Source organism: Vulpes vulpes, chromosome X (genome assembly GCF_048418805.1).
Source record: "Vulpes vulpes isolate BD-2025 chromosome X, VulVul3, whole genome shotgun sequence".
NCBI lineage: Eukaryota > Metazoa > Chordata > Mammalia > Carnivora > Canidae > Vulpes > Vulpes vulpes.
This window is the reverse complement of record NC_132796.1, coordinates 32,166,019-32,174,016: the sequence shown is the minus strand read 5'-3', so window position 1 is coordinate 32,174,016 and position 7,998 is coordinate 32,166,019. Positions and strand designations below refer to the sequence as shown.

At 38.5% G+C, this 7,998-nt stretch overlaps 1 pseudogene; it reads right to left on the bottom strand.

Moving 5' to 3' along the window:
* Positions 1 to 2,343: 2,343 nt before the first annotated feature.
* LOC112929920 (S-adenosylmethionine decarboxylase proenzyme pseudogene) lies at positions 2,344 to 3,903 on the bottom strand (annotated as a pseudogene).
* Between the last annotated feature and the right edge of the window lie 4,095 nt (positions 3,904 to 7,998).

Here is a 7,998-nt window from a genome sequence, read left to right as displayed (position 1 = left end):
CAATGCAAATATTATTACACTTGATGGAGTCATTGAGTTCCTTAAGTCTATTGTCATTTTTGCATAATTCTCTTTTTTCCTCTCATTTGCTCCACTTGATTACTCTGTTTTTCCATTACTCTGTCTTTCAGGTCAGGAATTCATTCCTCTGCTTCCTCTACCCTGCTATTTATTTCATCGAGTGTATTTTTAATTTCATTTGTTGTGTTCTTCATCTCTAATTGGTTCTTTTTTTTTCTTTGTTAAGGGTATCACTGATGTCTTCCACCTTTTCTCAATTCCAGTCAGTATCTTTATTACTTTAAATTCTCTATCAGGTTTATTACTTGTGTCTGTTTCACATAGGTCTCTTGCTGTGTGTGGTTTTTGTGCTGTTCTTTCATTTTTGACATTTCTGTCTCTTCATTTTATCTAACTCTCTGTGTCTGTTTCTCTGTGTTAGTAAAGTCAGCTACTTTCCCTGCTCTTGATGGCGAAAGCCTTATGAAGAAGAGGTCCTGTAGTGTTCTGCAATGCAGTGTCCCCTGCTCCCCAGGACCTGCTGCTTCAAGGGTTGTCTCCTATGTTTGTTGGGTGTGCCCTGCTGTTGAGTACTGACCACTTTTTCCTTCAGTCCACTTGTCTGCAGAGGCTCTCTTTGCCTGTTGTGGACAGGGTTTGGTCCTCAGCCTGGTGGGGTGCATTTTAACAAGGTGTGCACTGGTCTGTTTGCAAAATGAGACCTGCAGCCACTTTTGTTGCCAGTACTGATGTCCCGCAAAATGTGCAGGTTGGAAGATGAGGTTTTAGTGGGGTTTGTGCTAGTCTTCTGGAGGAGGACACCTGTAGCACTGGGACTGAGACAAGTGTCAGTGGGAAGGGTGGATGTGCCAAAGCTTTGGTGGGGGGACTTGGAGTAAGCAAGTTAGGTAGTGAGTGTTAGCACAATGCTGGTTCCCACAGGTGGCTTGTGCATTTATACTGAGTGGTGGGGGAGGGAAATGCATGTGTCATTTCCTTTGTTCCTAGAGGAGTCTCCCTGTGATCCCTGCCTGAGACCTGCCCTGAGGTAAGCAACTCACTCTCCCTCCCTTGTGCCCCAGGCATTTTTCAAAGTTCTGCTTCCATGCTGTATCTCTGTTAGCTGTTGTGCTACTCTTTAAGGGCAGTAACTCTGCTTTCTAATATCCTCCAGGCTCTCCCAGAGCTGAACCTACAGATTTTTAAAATTCAGGGCTTTAAGCCCTTCTGGTTGTAAGAACTCACAGATTCAGTCCCTCTGGCCTTCAAAGCCAAATGTTAGGGGATTCATTCCCCCCATGCAGGCTTCCTGGTGTCATAGTTTGTTTATTACTCTTCTCTCTGCTACTGGCTCCATCCCCATCATGGACAGCCATGGTCCTTTTTACTCCCAAACTGCATCTTCATTCTTCCTACCTTCTTCAATGTGGCTGCTTCTCTATCTTTTATTGTGTAGTTTGTTCTGCCAGTCTTTGAGTTTTATGAGTTATTTATGCTTATGTGAGTGTTATCTAGTTGTTTTTGTGGGATGAAGCAAACTTAGGGTCCTTCTACTCCACCATCTTCCCAGCCTCCTACTGTTTCATCAACGTCTTGCAGCCTTCAGTGTCGAGATCTTTTGTCTGCTTAAATTTATTCTTACATATTTGATTGATTTGATGCTATTGTAAACATGATCTTCTCTTTGTTTTTCAGATAATTGGTTGTTAGCATATGGAAACACTACTGTTTTTATGTGTTAAGTGTTTGTATCCTGCAACTTTGTTGATTATATTAAGCAGTTTTAGGGTGAGTTTTTAGGATTTTTGTACGGGTAAAAATTTTATCATCTGCAAATAGAGATGGTTTTACTTTTCCATTTCAAAGTCTTATGATTTTATTTCCTGTCTGATTGCACTGGCTAAAACTTCCAGTACTTTGTTGAATAGGAATGGTGTGTTGGCACTCTTGTCTTATTTATGATCTTAGAGGAAAGCTTTAAACATTTTAGCATTTCATATGATGTTAGCTCTTGGTTTGTCATATATATTCTTTATTATGTTGAGGTAAATTCCTTCTGTACCCAATTTAGGAGTTTCATCATGAACAGATGTTGCATTTTGTCAGTTGTTCATTTTGCATGTATTGAGATGTTCACATAATTTTTTTCATTCTGTATCACACTGATTGATGATTGTATGTTTTTTTTTTTTTAACAGTGTGTTGCTTTATTGAGGGGGGATTGGGAGGCAAGACACCATGGTGAGGAACAAAATCAAATAAAGGAAGTACAAGTACAGGAAGCAATAATGTTAAAATAATAATACACAAAATGGATAAGTGCAATCATTTTCTTAAGAGGACTTGACTTGTGGAAGATAAACTTTAATTGCTGTTGCAAAAAACATCTGTATGAAGTAGAAACTGGTTTCAGTAATATTAGTAGAGAATATGTCCTAGAAAGTGGAGGTAACTGGATGTAAAATCCTGGCAGCAATTTAATAGAACAGTCCCATATGATTAGGCTGAGGCCAACACCTAATGAGGACGAAAGCCTTGTCTGGGGAATTTTGGATGATACCTGGAGAAATATTACACTGCGCATAAACCAAATTGAATTGTTTTCACAAGTGTTGTAAAGTTTCATATAGTAAAAGGTTTTTTCTACATGCACTTCAATTTCACAGCAAGAGTGGCGTAGGATACCTAAACACAGAAAAGAGCATTCATGCAAGATATCTAACTCCTTGATATAATAATGCATACAATCCAAAATGATTACACTATCAGTACATCTAGGGCTTTCTGCAGCTACTAGGTGGTGGTTATGGAAAGCATGGCCCCCGATATCAATATCTAAAAAGCAGCCATCACCTCCTTCTATGTGTGTTCTCTTTTTGCATTTTTTCTTCATTTTTATTAATCAACTCTGCTGTTGTTGCTGCTTCTTAGCAAAACTGGTAAAAACAAAATTGTAATCATTGAACATAGCGCTCTGGCAATCCAGACGTTTAAAGCCTTCAATCTTCTGGGGTGAAGAAAGCGCTGTGCGACATTTAGAACTCTGATTTACAAACAGGATGGTCACAAATTTTCCTGGCTTGAAGACTTCCAACAACTTTCCTGATCAGGTCATCATAGGAGGTCTGACTTAAGTTTGTTTCAAAGCTAACATAAGAAAATTCTGGTTCTGGAGTGATTTGAATAGTCCAATAAGTTCCATTCGATTTCATTCCATTCATCGAATACCCACAAGGATTGAACAGTGTGGCATCAATGACAGAACCTGGTATCAGGTCACGAATTCCACTCTCACGAGTGACATCCTTTGCAGTAACACCATCTTTCATGTAGAACTGGTCCATAACTTCTGGGTCAAGTTCACTCATCAGAATTTCCAGGGTTTGATCTGGCTGACTGATTACCTGAGTCTCTGGGAAATCCAAAGTATACAAGTACCAACAGTCAGAATTTATACGTCCCATACAAAATGCTGCTCCATTTGGGAAAATTGCATTAAGAAATTCTATTCCTGGAAATTCCGGTGTGGGTACCCTTGGTGAGAAGGCTTCATGAAATTCTTACGAGAATAAAAGAAGCTTTGAATTGAGTCAAACCCACTGTAATCCCTAGCAAGTTTCAACAGGGGAACCAGTGCTTTCAGCAAGAGGGTGGTACCACATCTTCAAAATGAAACGTCTCTTGGAGACAAACATGCTACTCTCACTGAGTACATAAGCTTCCTGCTTGTCAGTTTTTGTCACACTTATGATTGAACATTGCACATCCTTCAGAAGTATGTCCCACTCAGATCTGGGGATGGTGCGAAGGTCTCCAGATCCTTGGTTGGCGTCGGGCTGCTGCCTGGAGAACCACACCTCCAGCAGCTTCTTGGTCCCTTCGAAAAAAATGTGCAGCTTCCATCACTGTGAGACTATCCAACAACCAATAACCACAGAAAATCAACTAAAATTAAATTTCTTCTCCCGCCGCCGCCGCCACTGTGGATTGTTCCAGCTGTGTTACTAAAGTTCAGGTTCCTTTTTTTTTTCCTATAATTTTATATTAACTTTTTTTTTCTTTAAAAAAAAAAGGATTAATAAAATTTTCCTGGCTTTTTCTTTGTGTGTGTGTGTGTGTGTGTGTGTGAGCGAAAGTTGAACGTGAGTCTGTTGGAAATAGAGGCAGATACAGTTCAGTTTTCTTGTAGTCCGCTGTTTACCCGTTAGAGAGAGTAGAGCGAGCACTAGCTAATGTCGCCGGCCATACTGTGGAAGCCTGATGATTGTATGTTGAACCATCCCTGCATACCAGGGATGAATTCCACTTGATCATGGTGAATGATCTTTTTAATATTCTGCTGAATTTGGTTTGCTAGTATTTTACTGAGAATTTCACATCTGTATTTATTAGGAATATTGGACTGTAATTCTCTGGTAGTGTTCTTTTCTGGTTCTGGTATTAGAGTAATAGTGGCCTCATAAAGTAAGTTTGGGAATGTTCCCTCCTCTTCAATTTTTTTTTGGGAAGAGTTTGGGAGATATTAGCTTATTTCTTCTTTGAATGTCTGATAAAATTCAAATGTGAAGCTGTATGGTCCTGGGGTTTTTTTTCCTTTGGGAGATTTTTGATTACTGATCCAGTATTTTTACCCGTAATTGGTCTGTCCAGATTTTATTTTACTTACTGATTCAGTCATTGCTAGGCTGTATGTTTGAAATAATTTTTCCATTTCTTCTGTGTTGTCCAGTTAATTGGTGTATACTAGTTCAAAGTAGCCTCTCATAATCCTTTTTATTTCTGTGGTATAAATTATAAGGTGTGCTTTTTTTTTAAAAAAAAGATTTATTTATTTATTCATTCAGAGAGAGCGAGAGAGAGGCAGAGACACGGGCAGAGGGAGAAGCAGGCCCCATGCAGAGAGCCCGATGCGAGACACGATCAGGGTCTCCAGGATCACACCCCAGGCTGCAGGCGGCGCTAAACCGCTGCGCCACCGGGGCTGCCCTAAGGTGTGCTTTTTATTTATAATGTTTTGTTGATTTGGGTTCTCTCTCTTTTTTACTTGGTTAGTCTAGCTAAAGATTTGCCAATTTTATCTTTTCAAAGACACAACTCTTAGTTTGGTTAATGATATATATTGTTTTTCTTAATTTCATTTATTTCTGCTCTAATCTTTATTATTTCATTCTTTCTGTGTACTCTGGGCTCAGTATTTTCTTCTTCTTTCATTCCTTAAGGTATAGAGTTAGGTTGTTTATTTGATATTCTTGTTTCTTAATGTACATGTTTATTGCTATAACTGCTTTTGATGCATCCTATAAGTTTTGGTATGTTATGTTTCCAATTTCTTTTGTCTCAAGGTACATTTTTCTTTTTCATTTAATTCTCCTTTGATCCACTTGTTGTTCAAGAGAGTAGTTTTTAACTTCCATGTATTTGGAATTTTCCAATTTTCCTCCTGTTATTAATTTCTAGTTTCATACCACTGTGGTCAGAGAAGATACTTGATATGATGTCAGTCTTTTTGAATTTGCTAACATTTGTTAGGTCGCCTACCATATGGTGTATCCTAGAATGTTTCATGCGTGCTTGAGAATGTGTATTCTGCTATTGTCAGATAAAATGTTTGGTATATATCTGTTAAGTCCACTTTGTATATGTTGTTACTCAAATCTGCTTTTTCCTTATTGATTCTCTGTCTGATGCATTGTTGAGAGTGGGGTACAAAATCCCCCAACTATTACTGTATTGCTGTTGATTTTACCTTTAAGTTCTTTTTCCTTGTCTCACTCTCAATATGTGTGTCTTTCAGGCTAACGTGAGTGTCCTGTAAGCAACATCTCATTGGATCTTGTTTTTTAATCCATTTGGCCATTGTATGTCTTTTGATTGGAACATATATTCCATTTACATTTAAAGTAATTATTGATTAGTATGTATTCACTATTATCATTTCTAAATTGTCTTCTAGCTGTTTTGTAGCTCCAGTGTTCCTTTTTTCATAACCTGCCATCTTTTGTGCATGTGTGTGTTCTGATGTCTTTTGACTTCAGTATAATTTTACTTTTTTATAATATTCTTTTATGTAATTACTACAGGTTTTTCCCTTGTGTAACCATGAGGCTTATATAAAATATGTTAAAATTATAATATCCTATTTTAAACTGCTAATAACTTAACTTTAATAGAGTTCATAAACTTAAACTTTTATTTCTCTTCCCCCTCATATTTTAGGTTATTGATATTACAGAATATACATATTTTTATGTTGTGTAACTAATAACTCATTATAGTGGGGTGGGGTGGGGTTTTTTTTTGGGTTATATTTGTTTTTTAACTTTTAAACTAGAGGGACACTTGGGTGGCTCAGCAGTTGAGCATCTGCCTTTGGCTCAGGGTGTGATTCCAGGGTCCTGGGATCCAGTCCCTCATCGGGCTCCCCACAGGGAGCCTGCATCTCCCTCTGCCTGTGTCTCTGCCTCTCTCTCTGCGTCTCTCATGAATTAATAAATAAAATCTTTAAAAAACACCCTTTTAAACTAGAGTTATAAGTGAACTGTGTGTCACCATTACCATGTGACAAAATTTGATTTTGACTGTATATTGACCATTACCTGTGAATTTTAACTCTATCTTCTTATGTTTTTATGATGTCAATTAGCATCCTTTTACTTCCATTCAAAGAACTCCCTTTAGCATTTCTTTAAGGCAAGTCTTTTTTTATTACTTTTTTTATTGGAGTTCAATTTGCCAACATATAGCATATCACCCAGTGCTCATCCTGTCCAGTGCCCCCCCCTCAGTGCCTGTCACCCAGTCACCCCATCCCCCCGCCCACCTCCCCTTCCACTACCCCTTGTTTGTTTCCCAGAGTTAGGAGTCTCTCATGTTCTGTTACCCTCTCTGATATTTCCCACTCATTTTCTCTCCTTTCCCCTTTATTCCCTTTCACTATTTTTTATATTCCCCAAATGAATGAGACCATATAATGTTTGTCTTTGTCCGATTGACTTACTTCACTCAGCATGATACCCTCCAGTTCCATCCATGTCGAAGCAAATGGTGGGTATTTGTCATTTCTAATGACTGAGTAATATTCCATTGTATACATAGACCACATCTTTATCCACTCATATTTCAGTGGACACTGAGGCTCTTTCCACAGTTTGGCTATTGTGGACATTGCTGCTATAACAATGGGGTGCAGGTGTTCTGGCATTTCACTGCATCTGTATCTTTGGGGTAAATCCCCAGGGTAAATTCCCCGGGAATAGAATTCTTGGTTGATAGTGTTTGTCTTTCAATATTTTCAATATATCGTCCCATTTTCTCCTGACTTAAAACGTTTCTGTTGAGGAATAGTCTCAATACAAGACTTTCTACTGATAGTTTCATGGGGTTCATTTTTTTAAAGATTTTATTTCTTTATTTGTGAGAGACAGAGAGAGAGGCAGAGACACAGGCAGAGGCAGAAGCAGGCTCCATGCAGGGAGACTGATATGGGACCCGATCCGGGGACCCCAGGATCTCACTCTGGGCCAAAGGCAGACGCTAAACTGCTGAGCCACCTGGGCGTCCCCATGGGGTTTATTTGTTTAGGATTCTTTTACTGCTTTCAAAATTCTGTCTCTGACTTTTGACTATTTCATTATAGTGTGTCTCAGTTTAGCCCTGTTTGGGTTTAACCTATTTGGGAACCTTTGGGTCTCACATATCTGGATGTCCATTTATCTCTCCTGATTTGGGAAGTTTGAGCTATTGTTGCTTTAAAATAAATTTATTTTCTCTTTGTTTTTCTCTTCTCCTAAAATTTCCATAATGCAGACATTGCTTCTTATGATTGTGTCCCATAGGATCTGTCAGCTTGCTTAAGCCTTTTTTCCCCCCTTTTTTCATTTTTCTGCTCTGACTGGATAATTTCAATTGTCCTGCTTCTAGGTCCCTGATTTTTTTTTTCTTCTTCTGCATAATTGAGTCTACTTTTGAAGTTCTCTATTGAATTCTTCAGTTCACTTG